Raw genomic sequence first — 16,159 nt, forward strand, 5'->3', positions numbered from 1 at the left:
CCATTGGCCGTTAACAAAATCAATGAAAAGTAACTAAAAGTATCCGTAAAGGGCAAATTTACAAAAATCAAAAGGTTTTCTTAATTCATTGAGAATATATATTCTATTCGGCCACAAAATTAACAAAGAAAGAATGATCTTTTAGTTTACAAGACCATTCTAAAACGCCAGTACATCATTTTAAGTGGGCGTGTCGCCACCGCATTTCTACTATACAAAAAAAAACAAAAGACGTAAAATAAACGACTCACCGTCGAGCAGTTGTCAGACTATACCCAATATAATCCTTCGGCTGTGTTAATTGGGCTCGATTTTGCAATATTCTTCAGCGATTTAGGAAAACGCCAACACCAGCAGCCAGCCACAGCGACAGCAGCAAAAGCAATTGAGCAGATCCGAGTGCAGTTCTGACCCCGAATTTAAAGCGTGCTGTCCGGTTTGACCCGCCAAAATAAAATACGGGGTTATTATTTTGTGCAGGCTACACAAAAGAATTTAATTTGTGAGAAAATCTTGGTTTTTGGATGAAAATCTTATAAAACAAAGTTAAATTTGTGCTTTGCTATACTATTTATTTGCCACAAAGTTCTAGTATATCTTGATCCAAGTATGAGGTGAAGTCATTGACTCGTGTTTACATTTAATATAGCAGCATAAAAATGACTTTTACTACATGCATTTGCGTTGAGGTTTTTCCTCCATTATACACTTTCAAAATACATTATATGTCACAAAGGTAAGAGTGTACTGTAAATATAGTTCAATTAACTCAAATTAAGTAACTTAATTTAGGTTTACGATTGTAAATAGATTGTAAATCAAATAATACCTTTAAAAAGTATACTTTTATAAACTTGAAATGTTTTAATCTAGCCCAAAAAAATATTAAACTGGCATGCTTTGTATTGTTCTGCAGGTAAATGATTTGTAGTACACTTGCAATAAATGTCAGATATACTTAATAAAATTAACTTTGACTGTTAACATATTTTTTTATTAATTAAACTCCCTGCCACTGTCCAGGCTCCAATTAACCTATCAGAGGACTCCAAACCCATGACATCATCATCTGGCCTTTCCCTGTTACTTAAAGCGACAGTAGCCATACTTCTGATTCTGAAGGCTCATAAAAAAACCTGACGAATTATTTCTCACATTATTGTAAAATGTATCAAATAGAACATAAAAATGAAACTGGATGCTCTGAGTTTATTTTATTTTTTTATTTTATTTTTTTATTTATTTATTTTATTAAGTATATCTGACATGTATTTTTATATAAGTTGGGTAAACATTTGTACTGGAACTTTTGTTCCCAAATAAAAGTAAAACAGGAGCGCACTTTTGGTCCCAATTGGAAGTCTGTGAACATTGTGGCATTCAGTGGGTCTGTGTGGATATTATGTAACAGCAGGAGAGTTGCACAGTGAGCTCATTAGTGATGGAAAACCTCCTTTGTTGGAGCTCAGCTTGTGTAGTTACATTTCTAGATGAAATACACACAGAGATCCAGTTATTGATCAGTGTCTGCATGTCCACACCACAGCTTATGTTGGATGTGTTAGTGTAGAGCTGGTAGCTGTGACACACACACACAGAAAGCAAGAGAGAGCGAGAGAGAGAGGGAGAGAGAGAGGGAGAGAGAGAGAGAGAGGGAGAGAGAGCGAAGGAGAGAGAGAGAGAGAAAGAGAGAAGGAGAGAGAGAGGGAGAGAGAGAGAGAAAGAGAGAGAGAGAAGGAGGGGCTTCAGCTGCAGGACAATGCTGGTGTTTGTGCAGCGGCCCCTGAGTGGCGGCTGGTTTTCTCTCGTTGCTCTCGCTTGACTACCAGTTGCTGTGCTGAAAGGAAAGCAGACATCTTCATCCTGATGAACTGACAGAGGAAAGGTAAGATTTTTTCCTGAACGTTGTCTCACTGCTGTGCATTTAGGATTCCTTAGAGCAGTTTTTTTTTGTGGGAGCTGGATGTTGGTTTGGGTTGAGGCACCCTTGTCTGTGTTTTGGCAGAGTCACTACTGTGTGTGTGAAAGGAAAGTTTCACTGAAAGAGACTCAGTTAAAGGCTCCACTGGAAAAGAATGAGTTCAGCTGAGAACAATGATTATTGTGGTAGTAAAGTTCCTGAAAGAGGAGGCGGCGGAGGCGTTGGGAGGTGATGCAAAGTGTTACTAAGGGATAGAGTGAAGGTTTACTCCGGTAAAAATAGACAGAATGGAGATGGAAGGATTAAGAGAGGGAGATTAATGAGAGTGTGAAGGGAAAATAGAAATCGGAGAAAAAGATGACACTAAGGAAGCAGGAGCAGATGCTTACGGTCCGCCACACATTTCTCAAAAAGTCTGAAAAACTAACAGAAACAAACAAGCCTGTCAGACTGTTTGCTTAAACATTTCCTGTTTGGTTATTTGTTTTAGAAAGTGCAGTTAAATGACAGCGACAAACCTTTCATCGCAGCTCTGCCCTCCTTCCAGCTGACAGATTAGAGACACTAAAGATACTGAAGTTTGACAGGATTTGCAACTGAAGTCGTATGAATGAGTTTCAGAAAGCATAAAAACCTGACGGTACAAACCTGCAGGTAAATAACGGCAGGACTTTGCAGAACCATAAGTGTGTGTTTTATGTAATCCATGTGTCTGAAGTCGTGGCTTTTCTGCACCTCAAACCAAATTCAGCTTCCAGCTGTGGAGCAGCACAAAGGAGGCCGTCCACCCAGACTGCATTTCTCAGCTAAATAAATCATCTGGTTCGGGATTGTAGCAGGTGAGAGCTGAAGAAACACCTGGAGGACGACAGGAGGAGCGTTGGAGGAAGGCAAAGAGCCCCGAAAACACTAACATGGGAGACAAGAAGGTCAGGTAAGAAACTGTCTGCTTTACTCACCTTAGGACAAAGTCACAGTGTTTTCTGTAGCAATATACCAAAATATAGTTTATTTTTATTTTTTCTCATCAATTACAAACTCTATTTCAGAAATCTTGGTACCAAAATAAAGCAAACACTTAGGAAACTCCACCAGAAGAGAAAACATCACAGCAGCTGCAGCTATAGAAATGAGGATGGAATATTAAATCATTTGGATTTTTTGCATTATACTTACTGCATGTAAACCTTTTAGAAATACCATAAAAAAGTACAAATGTCAGGAAACAATACCTGTTCAAACACTGATGCAGCTGCAAACTGCAAATTTACAGACGCAGTAGAAAGAAAAGCAAAGGCCTTTTTATCCAACAAAACTGGGAGTTTCATGATGTGATTTTCTAATCAAACTTTATTCAAATTCAAAAATGTTTATTGATCCCAAAGGGAAGTTAAATTGTTGTGGCTCATGTTGGCAGGAAAGCTCTAGTGTTGTGATTTATTACAGCAAAGAAATAAACTTCTTTTTTACATGTCTAAATTTGTTTTTATGTTTTTCTTAAATATCCACATTTATTTTTTATCCAATTATAAAAGAACACTAAAATCTATTATATCTGACTCCAATTAAAGTGTATTTTTTAAGGATCCAAAGTAAAACATAAAAGGAGAAAAATTATAACTAAATTAAGCAAATTTTACTGAAAAAATATTAGAACCAACAAAATATGTACTTTTTTGGCTCTATCAGAGCTCCAGTCTTAATGTTTATACTTCGCATGGTGCAGACCGAGTTTTTATTTCATTTCTACATCTGTGTGTGTGTGTGTGCGTGTGCGTGGGTGTGTGCGCGCGTGTGTGTGCGCGTGTGTGCGCGTGTGTGCGCGCGCGTGTGTGCGCGCGTGTGTGCGTGCGTGTGCGCGTGTGTGTGCGCGTGTGTGTGCGCGCGTGTGTGCGCGCGCGTGTGCGCGCGTGTGTGTGTGCGTGTGCGTGCGTGTGTGTGTGTGCGTGTGTGTGTGTGTGGTGTGTGCGTGCGTGTGGTGTGTGTGTGTGTGTGTGTGGGTGTGTGTGTGTGTGTGTGCGTGTGTGTGTGTGTGTGTGTGCGTGTGTGTGTGTGTGTGTGTGGTTGGTCCCTTTCAGTCTCCCTGCTAAGCTGATCAACGGGGGCGTGGCGGGCCTGGTTGGTGTCACATGTGTGTTTCCTGTTGACCTGGCGAAGACCCGCCTCCAGAACCAGCAGGGCGTCCAGGTCTACCAGGGAATGTGAGTGGGATTTCCTCCACGGCCGTAATCTGCTCCTGTAACTGATCTGGCCAAACAGACGGAGACGGGTTGCCTGCACAACTCCTGATGTTCAAACAGATCTCTCTTCCTCCAAACATTAACAATATCTGAGCTGCATCTCCTCAAAATGATGCTAGACACTTCTGTAAGTTTACAATCAAGCTTAAATTAATGATCAATGTGGATGAGGCAAAATACTTTGTATGGTTTGAATCTACAGTGATTTATCCATTGTTTAAAATATTTCACGCTAAGTTTAGTTTTTTTCTAGTTTATTGTGAAGCAGAAAAAAAATCAGAGAATAACTTCAGCATTTTTAGTTTAAAAAAGAAACATTTTTGGCCATCTGATTCAGTCGAAAACTAACACTCCTGATTTATGTTACTTAACTCATCATAAGAGGAATAAAAATAGGGATGAATTTGTGAAAGTCATATTTTCACCATATGATTAATTCACTTATTTATACATTGCAAGATATAAAACTGAATATTCAATCATTAAGCTAAATATTTAGCTTAGTTTAAAGCTAAGGATTTAGCTTTAGCTACTAAATCCAGGACAATCCTGGAGTGAAAATGTGTTTGATGCTGCAGAAGAGCTGAGACTCGGGTTTAGGTTCCCCTTCCAGCAGGACGACCACCCTGAACAAACAGCCAGAGACATTATGGGACGGCTTGAACCAAAGCAGATGCACGGCTTAAAATGGCCTAGTTAAAGTCCAGGCATAAATCCAAATAAGAATCTGTGGAAACACTTAAAAATTATTTTAAGGATGAAGAGCAGTAAGACACTCTCTCCATCCATAAACTCATTTCTGTTGTTATTTCCAAACAAATGTATTTTTCAAACATCTGAACTGGTTGACCAATAAAGCTGAAGAAAGTCAGAACCAGTCGTCAGGCTGCAGCTGGTGGAGCTCAGCTTGTTCTGCTACGAATTCAGGAATTTGCTTTGGCAGCAAACCAACAGGTAAATTAGGACAAAGTATGACTTTTACATTTAAATCTATTTACAAAAATGAGATCGTTTTTTTCCCAAACTTCCTGGTTTTGTTTTGTTGTCATGATAACTGGAACATCTACTTATTGACTTACACTGTACAGCCGGGGTGCCAAAAGGCGGCCCTGGAGGGCCGGCGTCCTGCATGCTTTAGTTCTCCCAGGTTAGCATCACAGATGAAGAACCTGCTGAGGAGGTGGTGCTTCCACCAGGCAGAGAAGTAAGACGTGCAGGACGCCGGCCCTCCAGGGCCGACTTATATAAGCAACTCAAATCTGCTTATATTTGCTGTATTAAAACTTGGCTAAATACAGGAAGTGTTTTCAAGTGAAGACTGACCCAAATCCTAAACAACAGGTGAAATAAATGTATTCAGTTTTCTTCAGTTTAGCCCAAAATAACAGGCCTGATGTTTTTTATTCAAAACAATCCAAAAACTATTTGAAGCTACAATCTACAAAGAAAGAAAGAAATCTCATCTGCTTAATCAAACAGTTCATGCTTGTTTTATTGTTGAGTAGGTTAAAAAAAATCACAATATTTTTGGTGATTGTACATTTTAAAAGTGATATTTGCAGTTGATAATTATGGGCCAAATGGCATAAAGTTTGGAAATCTGTGAGGTTTGTGTTGAAGTCTCAAAGGGAAGCTGCTCTAAACTCAGTCAAATCTGTGTTTTTATGATGATATTAGCTCTTACAGCTCCAGTTATTTCATATTCGCTCATATTATCAGAGCTGAAGACGCGTAGAGAGACAGAAAAGCAGAAGCAGGCTGAGCCGCTGCCCTTCAGCAGCACAGCGACCCAGAGGTTTGATCAGCACACATCTGCTGGCCGGGCGTGGCCGTCCTGTTCATGCTCAGCTGCCTGTGGGTTTCCTGTGACTCATGCATGGAAAATATCTGGGAAAACTTCTCTGCAACACAGTTAGACACCATTTTCTCAACTTATTCGCTTTAAAAAGCCAGGATGGCTTGGAATAGCAGTCTTATTCCATCTATGAAGAAATAAGACTGCTAATTCACCCCTCTGCAGAATATGTTGTGAACATAACCTGATGAGAAATGTAATGGCTGTTTTTTGTTGTTCTAAAGGTTTGACTGTCTGGCAAAGACGGTGCGAGCCGAGGGCTATTTCGGATGCTACCGAGGTATCTAATCCACAAAACTACGATGTTGTTGTCCTGCAGAGCTTAAATCTTTTTACGGTGGAAACCAGTGAACCATCTGTGCTCTATAGTGACCCGCTAAGCTGCTTTTTAGGCCTGTTTCTATTTGTGGAGACAAACGTCGGCCTGTTTGTTGTTTTCAGGAGCAGCCGTAAACCTCACGCTCGTTACGCCAGAAAAAGCCATCAAACTGGCCGCCAACGACGTCTTCAGACAAAAACTTTCAAAGGACGGGTAATTTATCTTCTCCTGTCATTTGATGCACCAACACTGACACGTTAGAAGGGAGTTAATCAGATCCGTTAGTAGGAGGTGGGGAAACTGCAACCACTTGTGGAAAATTTCTAAATGTTACTTGTGATTTTTTAGTGATATAAATCCATTTCTGTAGAAGCCCAATTCCACCATGAAAGACAAATAATTACCAGAATAAAACTCATAAGAAGTACTTTTATTCTTGTAATTAGAACTTTAAAACTGAATTTGTACTTTTATTGGCATAGATCAATTTTGTTCTTGGAATTATGACTTTAAAACTCATAATTATGACTTCCTGCTGGCCTTTTGTTTTTTATTTCATGGCAGAAATGGGCTTCCATACTTAATGCATGCAGTGTCTGTGTACTGACCAGTGTGTAACCCACTGCTCTGCCCCAGGCATTTGCCCCTGTGGGGGGAGGTCCTGGCGGGGTGCGGGGCAGGGACCTGCCAGGTGGTCGTCACCACTCCCATGGAGATGCTGAAGATCCAGCTGCAGGACGCAGGACGGCTGGGTGAGGCTTTCAGGACTTTCCCAGAGTCGGAGCGCAGGAGTCTCTGCTGCCTGACTTCCGGTGTTTTCCGTTTGCAGCCGCACAGCGACCCGTGGCGGCTCCGACCCAGGCGGCGGCGGCTCCCGGTCCGGCGCCGTCGCTCGTGGCCCCGGCGGTGCGGCGGCCCTCGGCGACCGGCATCACGGCGGATCTGCTGAAGACCCGTGGCCTGGCCGGCCTGTACCGGGGCGCAGGCGCGACCCTGATGAGGTCAGAGAAAACACCTGCAACGAAACGCCGAGGAAACGTTTTCACACCCTCAGACGCAAACAGAGTAAAAATCTGTAAATCTGTTCTTTTTAGAGCAAAGTTTACAATTTACAAGTTTGTGCAAAATTATCCATATCCCTGCAGATCTCTGCAGGTTTAGCATAATCAGAGGTCTTCAACATGGGGGTTGCAACACATCGGGGTCGCAGAGGGACTGGAGAGGGTCGAGACTGTGAGATTTATGATTCAGGCATTTATTTTGTAAATTCAAAGAATTTTCTTGACATACATGAAAGCAACACATAACAGCAATAGTCTCTTCATTATGTTAAAAATTCTGTTTTATAAAACAGTTTATGGCAGTATCATTATTAGACTTTTGAATTAAACTTATGTTTTTAAAAAACAAAATGAAGAAGCTGTAAATTACTTGCAATGTAATAAATATCTATCAAATTCTATTTCTTATTGCATATCATTTTTTCAAACTATTATTCTCTGAGCAGCTTGCAGGTCTGTTGTTACTGATCCAGTTTCTGACGATCTATGATCAATAGATCAATGGAGTCCTGCAGCTATGTCTGGTTGTTACGCTGCTATTAATCTCATCACTCCATCGTTTTTTTCCCAACTTTTCTAATGTTTTGTTGCAGGGATGTACCTTTCTCCATGATCTATTTCCCTCTGTTTGCCAACCTCAACGCTCTGGGCCGGGAGGGCAGCGAGGGCCAGGCGGATGTCAGGCCCAGGCGCCGTTCTGGCAGTCCTTCGTGGCCGGCTGCTCCGCCGGCTCGGTGGCAGCAGTGGCCGTCACGCCGCTGGACGGTGAGCAGCGGCGACATGGACACATATAGTGCATTACACTTAAATGCGTTTTAATGGGATTTTATCACAAGCCACGTGTGAAAAGGGAAATGACAGAAAGTGGAAGGAAAATGATGTTACAAATGAACATCATGCTGCAGCTCCGTTACGCAGCATGCAGCAGCAGCTGCTGCTGCATGCTGCTGGACCTCTGGGGTTCATTTCTGCTTCCAAACTGACCTGATGGGAAATTATTGTTGTGTTCAGGCTAAATTCTATTAGCCTGAAATAGAATCTCGATGCTAAACATGCAGCAGTTAATGCTAATGGCCATGAATGATCAGGGCTTCCTGAACTCTTTGTTTGAAGAACCTGAAGACCTGATTAAAACTATAAATATTGTTGTTGTTGAGCTCATTTAACTATTTATTCAATAATTTAACAGCAAAAACAGGTTTTCAGTTAAAAATGCTGCTTACTTTGTCTGTTTAGTTTTGAAAATGTTAATTGTGATTAATTACAAACCCTTCAATTCAAAATCAAAAATACTTTATTGACCCCAAAGGGATATTAATTAACTTGTTTCAAAGTTGTAATCAAGTTCCACGTTCATTTTGTGTTTCTGTTTGCAGACGTTGCATTTTTAGAGACTTTTTGTTGATTCTTCTTTGGGAAACAAATCAAGCTCAGGCAGATTGGATGGAGAGCGTCAATGAAGATCAATTTGTATATCTGTATGTTTTCATACTGCAAATAGCATAAATTAGAGATTTTTTTCTTTAAATGTTACCAGTGATAAAGACTCGCCTGCAGACTCTGCAAAAAGGCGACGGTGAAGATTCGTACAGAGGAATTGTTGATTGCACAAGGTAAGACTGCTGAGCAAAGGGCTTCACGACTCCTTCCTGCATCTCTCTTAAAACTGAAGTTTCAACAAATACGTCATAAAAATCTATATTCTCATAAGTTACACACTGCAGCTTTAAGTCGTCATTTCTCTGAATCTTCCAGACGCATCATGAGGCGGGAAGGACCGTCGGCGTTCCTGAAGGGCGCGGCATGCCGGGCTCTAGTCATCGCTCCCCTCTTCGGCATCGCGCAGGGCGTCTACTTCCTGGGGGTCGGGGAGGCGGTTCTGGGTTTACTGGGATAGCGGTGACTGGCGGCGGTGAAGAGGAACACGAAGGAGAATCCCAGCTTCATTCTCCAGAAAAATGGAGTTTCTCTGGTTTCACCGCCTGGCAGTGAGGTTCTGATGGGTCAACAAGGTCCGGAGTAACTAACCCGAGTCCAGGTGTTCCCTTCACCTGAAGGACGTTTCTCCCGCTGGCTGTAAAGAAAGAAACTGCTGGATATTTTTACAGCTGCTAAACTAAAATGCCTGACAGTGAGTGTGACCCATTTATTTTCTATCTGCTTAAAGCAGCAGCTCCGTTACGCAGTCCTCCCACTCCTTCCTGTAGGTCACAGTTGTAATCTGGTCTTCTGCTGGACTGGGAGCCAACCTCTATAAGGTCATTTGTTAATCTGATGGTAATTCCTTTAATCCCTGTAATAGCGTACATTTCAATTTACAACACAGCTCACTTCCTGCTAAAAGGCCACAGGTTAGACTGCAGGACAACACGCAGCAGCCGTTTTTCACTTTCACTTCAAATAAGAACAATAATAAAGATAAATTTCCCTCCTTATTTATGGTTTGCTTCAAATAATGTGCGCACAACAACAAAGGACAATGCAATCAACGCCTTATCGATCCTCTTAGTGTTAAAGTTTATGTCTTGTAACATGTTAAAGGATTTTGTTTTTAAAGTGGGATTCTGTACAGAAGATACAGAAAGTCAGTATCTGAGCTTCAGACCTTGAAGCTAAAAGCTAATCTGTGGAGTCGCAGTAATTTATGCCGTGATGAAACATTTCCAACATCAGAGCAGTTCTCTAAACCTTCACCGAGCCAGACGACTGCTGCCAAAACGTTTATTAAACTATTCAAACTTTTTTATTTCTCACCAACATTAAATATGGAGATTTTTTGTTTTAGATCAGTCAGGATCACCAACATTATTTCTTTTTGCTAAATGTCAGAATAAGGATATAAATCTATCACTTTAACAAATAAAATTACTTGATTTGGAATGGAAACAGAGCTGCTGTCGTCATCCACTTCAAAATAAGAGCATGAATATAAACATTACTCACATGAAAAAATTGTTCTGCACAATAGGGGATCAGCAGAAGTCTGACCGCCACGCAGCAGTCAGTAACCAAACTGCAGCACATCAAACGTCACATAACTGTACAAACAGCCACGTATTTTATCAAGAAAAGTTCATTCAAGTGACATCAAGTACATAAAATCTTTTCAAAGTTAGCAAAAGCACTAACCCAAAAAACGATCTTTGTCCAGTTCTGAGAAGTCAATTCACTACGTTTCAGTTTAAATGAAGGAAAACCTGAAGAGGCCCTTTGAGGCAGCAGCTCAGACGCTTCCTGGTTAGATATCAAAAGAAATCAGGAAAAATGTCAGGAACAGAAAATTGTGTTTCCACATATCTGGTTCATTGTTGGTTCAACTTCCTGGTGCACGAAGTTTCTCCTGTTCAAACAAGATTAATCAGCAAAGCAATTGGATGGCAAATATTAAAAATATGCCTCGTTTTTCTGTCATTTAACAAATAAAATGTCATTTTGTTGATAATAGACAGAAAACAGGGAACATTTACACAGATTTAGTGTCTTTTACATGAGTACCTGCTTTTTACTGCAACACAAACATGACAACCTGAAATAACTCCATTCCATCAAAGTGAAGATACTGACTGCTTGTAACATCTCAACAAAACCCCACTTTAAAATTACCCCAGTAGCTGGAAGTGGTAATATTTTGCTAGAATTCAAATTTAGACAGGACAGTTTTAAATATTAGACAGAAGCAGTTTAGTAAGGCGCCTCGTCTTACCAACCGCCAATACTTAAAGCCACCAGGTGGCGCCACCTGGTGGCGCCACCAACAGGTGGCGCCACAGGTGGCGCCAACAGCTTGTTTTGTTTTTGCATTGTAATACCAGACAGACGTGTTTCCATAGCAACTACCTTTGTCCTGTTCTGTAGAGAAAACTGTTTACACACTGTAAATAAAGAGATCTCCAACATGTTAAACTGACTCCAATTTGTTTATTTTGGCTGTTAAACATCAAATAAACTTAAAAATGTTTTCCAACAATATCAGCAGCAGATTTCAGTTTATGCATCCCGTATTTGCAGAAGGTAAGGAGGACATAAGAGCTACTGCTGGGTTACGTTTAAGCCCAGACGTTTTCTGAAAACACTGATCAGTTTAGTTTGACCTGAAAACGTCAATCGCTCTCCTGCGAGGAAGGTCAGGGGTCACCTTGACGTTTCCACCGATGTTCTCCTCAAATTAATCCAAGAATCTGCGGTTGGGGTTGGAACCGAATAAGATCTCTCTAATTTCAGGCATCATCTGGAAGGAGAGGGCGGCGCCGTTTGTTTTAATGAGGAAAAAACGCTGATAGATTCATTAAGGTCTGATTAACTCAGAAAGTCAGTGGTTCTTTCTTCTAAACAGAGAAATTGTTTCAAAATACTGATGCTAATAATTTAATGTCTAAGCACCAAAATATAACTTCACAAGATGCTCAACATGTCTCTTTTTAAATTATTTTTGTGTAGGAGTTTGCATATAATTACTACGTTATTCTCCCACAATTATGATTTTCATGCTACCAAGACTGTATTCTCGCATTATTACAGTTTTATTCTCGTTTCATTATGATTATTCCAGTAATATTCCGATTTTGTCATTTAATTGCTACTTTATTCTACTATGAGTTTTTTCTTGTATTATTGTGACAATGTTCTTGTAACATAAAAATAAATTTATTAGCCTGATCAATATTCTATCATGTTGAAGTTTTGAAAACTGTTTGGCTTCATCCAGACTTCAGAACATGTTCAACATATTTTAGAAACATTTTCAGCTTTTGGGTCAAACAGGAACCGGGTTTGAACCCAAAATGAACAAACACTTAAAAACGCAAAAGGCTGAAAACATTCTGAAGTTTTCAGGTTTTTCCTACTGATAGAGTTATGCTGCCCCCTGCAGACACACAGCAGAACTACATGCTATGATTTTACCTAGTAATCCAAATTTCTGCACTTTGTGTAATGTATAATACCTGCTGTGCTACGAGATCCAGTCTGCTCTCCAGGGTGTTGGAAACCTTAATCTTTCCATTACTGTTATAGACTTCAACGCCGCCGCAGCTGTGAAAACGCAGGACAGATTTACTTTAACTGAACGCATCAGCAGCAGCCGCTGGTCCGCCGGTCCACTGTGCTGCAGGGTTCAAATCTGGTTCCAAACAGCTGCATCACATGAGGAGATGATTAAATTAAAACTGTGATGGATTTGACCATCTTACATGTCTGATGGAAGGAAGTGATCCTGGTCAACCCGGACAGTTATGTTGCTCTTCACCGTCTCCTTGTAGATAGTGATGTTCTTATCCACTGCAGCCTGCAGTCACAGCACACAGCTTTATTTCACCAACCCAAACCGTCACCAGCGCAAAGCAGAAAAGCTAGACTACCTGAACCATGTCAACATCCTGCTGCCGGCAGCGGACGGTGACTTTAGGCTCCAGCAGCTGGTAAAAGCCCTAAAATGTAGCAATAAATCAAAAAAACACGGTTAGCGTAAGTAGTGGGCACACTTACGCTAACCTGCTAACAGCCAAGCTAACAGCCAGCTAACAGCCAAGCTAACCTTTTGCTTAGCGCTTCAGCTAACTTCAAAAAGGTCTAGCATACTTAGCTTCCCATAAATGAGTTTTCCTGGATAAATTCAAAGTTGTTCATTTATTTGGTTGTTTAGAAAATGTTCAGTTGAATGAAGTTCAACATCTGCGTTGATGTATAGATATTTTAAAACAGAATCACACTAAAAACACCAATGGTAGTATGTTTTAAAAAGTCTTGCTTTTCTTTAATTTAAAATCTAAACACAGAAATAAAACGTGGTTCTTTAAAAATAACAAAATTTTTGCTACCAAAAAACTGAGTTTCCTTTTTTTAAAAGGTCTGCAGTCTGGACTGAAGGCTGTAGACGCCCTTAGCATTAGCAGAACCAATGTTTATGCTTCAAGGTTAGAGATGCTAACTTCTTTATCTAGGGTCGCCCACCACTGTTCTTGGTGAAGCATTACTTATGATTCTCAGCTCACCTGCAGCAGCAGACCCTCCAGCAGCTTGGCGTACCTGTCGGGTCTTTGACGATGTCAGCGATTCTTTGTCGAGCCTCACTCAGCAGATCCTGAACATAAACACAAGTTGAAGTTTTTAAGAGCCGCTTATCTCAGAAAACCTTTTCTCAAGCACTTCTGCATAGTTTCTGCATGGTGCAGAACCAATTGTTCTCAAACTGCGGGCGCCCCCTGGTGGTTCACACGGTACTGCAGGTCACTCAGCAGAAAAACTAAAGATATCGGTGGAAAGAAAACATTGGCAGCCAAGTCAGACCTGCTGAAAGTATTAATCTGTCGATTCTTTTGACCCAATTGCTCTGCTTGCACTTATTGTTATTTTTATTTAATTAAAAGTGATTCAACCGGCAACTAAATACAATTGATGAAAATGGGTGTCTAATTTTTATATTTAATAGTGCAGAAGGTTTTTGTTTCTGCCAAAGCAACTCAAGTCTATTTTTATTTACTATGCTTCTAGATTATAAATTATAACATTTCAGGTTATTATTGCAGAAAACAGGATTTCTCTTTAGATTTTCATGTGTTTGTCAAAACTGAATCCACACTTTCAGAATCTGCAAATAACTAAAAACTCTCCCGACTTAATATTTGCAAAGGTGAGTGGCTGTTACAAAACAGCATCATCCTTCTCATTAAGATGAACAAAGAAAACAGCAATAAGTGAGTTAAGACAATAATTTAATTTCAGGTTGCATATGTTAAAATGTTGAGTTATTGCGGGGCAGTTTAAGGCTGGTGAGTTTCTGTGAAATGGGTTAAAAGGTTTGAGGATCTGACCGTCACCATGTCGTCTCGGGCCTTCAGCACCTTCAGCCTGGCTTGGTTCTTCAGTTGGGACATCTGGCTGAGGAGAGACGATTCCTGATGAGAACATCGCTCTGACCTCCAGAAGCCACACTAAAGAACACAAACCTTAAAAACTCACATTTTCTTATGTTGTTCAATCTGCTTCTCCTTCTTCTCATAGTAACTCATAATTTTCACCCGGTGGGTTTGCACCAGGCGACCTTTCTCGATGTTAAACTCTTCTTCTCCCTGAAAGCAAACATCCCGGTCCGTTACGGGTCGCTGTGACGGAAGTGGACGTTCTGAGCTGAACGTCCGTTACCTTGGCTAAGATCTCCTCGACTCGCTCGCTGGCCTCCTGCTCGATGAACGCCATCATGTGTTTGATCTGCAGCCACAAAACAGATGAAACTCACACCAAGGTTTAAGTCTGAATCTTTCATTTAACTCCAGTGGTAGTCGAGTTAATTGACAGCAAAATAAGCAACATTTTCAATTCAAAAACGCATTTTTTTTCTACTAAATTATTGAATAAATAGACATAGGAGCTGAAATATGTATAATTTCTAATCTATTGTTCAGGTTTTTCAACCATCAGATGGGATGACTGGTTCCTCTGGATTTCCCTCAGAAACAGCAGGTCTAACGTCATCAGGACTGAAGTCAAAGAATCAGACTGGAGGCTCCATGAAGTTCATGGAGTTCATGGAGCTGCTCCTCTCTGGGGTTGTCAACGTTTAAAACACATTTCAGAAAACTTCTTTTTCTGCATTCTTTCAGTATCTTTGTATTCAAACGGATCCCTGACCCATCCGAGTATTTATCCCGAAGACAAAAGGAATGGTGAGAGTGCAGTGCCCTGTGGTGCTCCCCAGGTAAATATAAAAACAGGCACAAAGAGCCTGAATGCATCGTCTGGAAATGATTAGTCAGCATTTGTTGCAGTTTTTTGGGATCATCATATTGGATATTGTGATAACAATGAATTTGCAATGTGACGCCACACTTCTGGGAATTTTTGTAGCTGACAGCCATCTTGGTAGGCAGCCATAACCAAGTGCAATGAGAGTTGATATGGAGTTGCTATGACAACAATAAACTAGACACAAACTTTGAACTATGAAAACATTACAACTACTACACATTACAATTTTTGAGTACTGTACCAACCCCTGAATAATACAAAAATAAATATCAGTGATATTTACTGAAGCACTTGCTGTACTACAGTAACAACTACTAAAATTAGCTTTGCTAATGTAGCTTTTATCTGCAAGTTAAGGCAGACTTGCAGCCTACCAAGATGGCTGTTCTTAGGGAACTTGCTCTTCTGTGATCTATGGTCATAATGAAGTTGATTATTTGCTGATTGTGATTTTTTAAAAGTATTTTTCCCCCCATTTTGTCCCATTTCAGTCGGACTTTCTGCATTCACTGACATTTCTCTCCAATGAACCTTTGACTTGTCAACAGAAACTTGGTTTGTGTGACTGGACTGGTTCCAGTGACTGGTTCCAGTGACTACTGGTCTCAGTGACTGGTTCCAGTGACTGAACTTTCATACAGAAACATAAATGCAAACAAAAGGCGGATTATTTTGATTATTAATATTGGGCAATTATTATTTAACTCAGCTGTACTGTAACTTGCAGCATTCTAGTGTCCAGATCGATGTAAACAGGATGTTTTGCTCCAGGATGTTCTTCCAGTTTATCCGCTGGAATAAAACGTTTTTTTTAAAAAAGGCGGTTTCATCCTCACCTGCTTCTGGACGTCTGCGTCGGTGAGCGCCATGTTTCTGCTGTTTCTTGTAGTTTGGAGCGTAAAAATTCAACTTTTATACAGCAGCGAAGGAGGCGCCGTGTCGAGCCCAACCAGCTTTTCTCCCCGAGTTTACGACACAGGACTTCCGGTCAAACTTTTTAAATTTGGCCCACAAGTAGAA

At 40.6% G+C, this 16,159-nt stretch overlaps 1 long non-coding RNA gene and 2 pseudogenes across 1 annotated transcript; 2 read left to right on the forward strand and 1 right to left on the reverse strand.

The window, feature by feature from the left end:
- Positions 1-2,637: 2,637 nt before the first annotated feature.
- LOC129355777 (mitochondrial glutamate carrier 1-like) lies at positions 2,638-9,478 on the forward strand (annotated as a pseudogene).
- Positions 9,479-10,577: 1,099 nt separating this feature from the next.
- On the forward strand, positions 10,578-11,299 carry LOC129355779 (uncharacterized). The gene is made up of 2 exons (XR_008605318.1): positions 10,578-11,125; positions 11,167-11,299. It is a non-coding gene; the product is annotated as an uncharacterized LOC129355779 (long non-coding RNA).
- Positions 11,300-11,353: 54 nt separating this feature from the next.
- On the reverse strand, positions 11,354-16,127 carry LOC129355778 (V-type proton ATPase subunit E 1-like; annotated as a pseudogene).
- Between the last annotated feature and the right edge of the window lie 32 nt (positions 16,128-16,159).

Source organism: Poeciliopsis prolifica, unplaced genomic scaffold (assembly GCF_027474105.1).
Source record: "Poeciliopsis prolifica strain line A6 unplaced genomic scaffold, Auburn_PproV2 SCAFFOLD145, whole genome shotgun sequence".
NCBI lineage: Eukaryota > Metazoa > Chordata > Actinopteri > Cyprinodontiformes > Poeciliidae > Poeciliopsis > Poeciliopsis prolifica.